This window comes from Cebus imitator, unplaced genomic scaffold (assembly GCF_001604975.1).
Source record: "Cebus imitator isolate Cc_AM_T3 unplaced genomic scaffold, Cebus_imitator-1.0 Scaffold445, whole genome shotgun sequence".
Lineage (NCBI taxonomy): Eukaryota > Metazoa > Chordata > Mammalia > Primates > Cebidae > Cebus > Cebus imitator.
In genome coordinates this window covers 1,096,309-1,098,345 of record NW_016107760.1, presented here as the reverse complement: position 1 = coordinate 1,098,345, position 2,037 = coordinate 1,096,309, and positions in this window count along the sequence as shown.

Sequence of the window (2,037 nt, the reverse complement as noted above, 5' to 3'; positions counted from 1 at the left end):
AAAAAGAAAAGAAAGCTTTTGGAAAGGAAGAATCAATTGATGTGGCAAACTTCATTGTTGTCTTATTTTAAGAAATTGCCCCAGCCACCCTAGCCTTCAGCAACCACCACCCTGATCAGTCAGGAACCATCAACATCAAGTCAAGACCTTCCACCAGCAAAAGGATTATGACATGCTGAAGGTCAAATGATCATTAGTATTTTCTTTTAGCAATAAAGTATCTTAAATTAAGGCATTTTTTTAGACACAATGCTATTGCACAATTAAAACACTATAGTATAGTATAAACATGACTTTGATATTCACTGGGAAACCAAAAAATATGTGTGACTCACTTTATTACAATATTCACTTTGTTACAGTTGTCTGGAACCCAATCCACCGCATCTTCAAGTTATGCCTATATTTCCCCTTTCATTACCAGTAACAAAATTTTAACTCTTCAATTTCACATTTTCCTGTCTTCCTCTTCTATTTCAATCTCTGCTGTTGGTTGCCACTTTCTTTGCTAAGTTTCCTTCCCTTTCTCAATATCAAATCCTAAGCTTTATTCCCTTTTCTGTATCTTTAATTTCAGGTATTTTATGTGGTTTCTAGCAAAACTTTTAAGTGACTGAAGATTTATAACTCTGAGCCAGTTAGAATCTGTTAGATTTACGTGATTTTTCCAAGGAGTTCAAAGTAATTCACCTTAAAAATTAAGCTTTTCCACTGTAGTTCTTCATTTATCATCTCCAAATATCTGGAGACTAGGTAGGGGTGACTTTTACCCTTCCTATCTTAAGAATGGACAGATCGAGATTCAGAGATGATAAATAACTTTTCCATCATCATTATCCTGCAGGTTCTTTGATATCCAGACCAAAGTAATGAAATGATGACCTGTGAATTCTGCATTATTACCTCCTTCGTTGGCTAAAAATGACACTGAGACAGGCTGAGGGAGACTGCTGTGCATTGTATGGGGGTGAATGATCTGGCAGAGGCAGAACTCTGTACTTAGGTGTCCCTAAAAGGCAGGAACCCCAGCATCTAAACAATCATCCTTTGATATCCTGTGTCTGGCTGGGCCTTTGGCATCTGGCCCAGCCCTCCCAGCAGAACCCTGTGGTAATCCTTGCCTACAAAGTATGGGGATGCAGTGGGCATTTAGCTGCCAAGAATGTTATAGACAATAGAAACAGAGAAATTTCAAGTATTCCTTCCTAGAGTAGCAAGTGACAGCTTAGGATGGGAGGGAGAATGGCCTTCTCTATAGATTACCAGATGAGTTAGTGACTATGAAAGTGGTTTCTAAGTAGTAAAAATATGAGACATGATGGTTATTGCTGTGACATTTTAAATTGCATGTGTTACCTGGTGCAATGGTGGCTCATGCCTGTAATCCCAGCACTTTGGGAGGCTGAGGTGGGCAGATCACGAGGTCAGGAGTTCGAGACCATCCTGGCGAACATGGTGAAACCCTGTCTCCACTAAAAATACACAAATTAGCTGGGCATGGTGGTGCATGCCTGTAATCCCAGCTACTTGGGAGGCTGAGGCAGGAGAATCGCTTGAACCAGGGAGGTGGAGGTTGCAGTGAGCTGAGATTGTGCCACTGCACTCCAGACTGGCGACAGAGTGAGACTTCATCTCAATAAATAAATAAATAAATAAATAGCATGTGTTGTTTTTCCCCCGAGGTTTGTAAGGAAGACCACAGAGATCTCAAGTATTATTACAATCATGAAACCCAAATTTACCTTAGTTTACTTCCGATTAGGACATTTTTTATGTCATTGGGTTTCCCTCAGCGTCTGCCTATGCCTGATAAATCACATTTTCCTTTTTTTTTTTTGAAGATGGAATCTCACTCCGGCCCCCAGGCTGGAGTGCAGTGGTGCGATCTTGGCTCACTGCAACCTCTGCCTCCTGGGTTCGAGTGATTCTTCTGCCTCAGCCTGCTGAGGAGCTGGGATTACAGGTGCCCACCACCACATCTAGCTAGTTTTTATTGTTTCCTGCAGGGTAAATATGGATCTCCTATCTTCTTTTTTG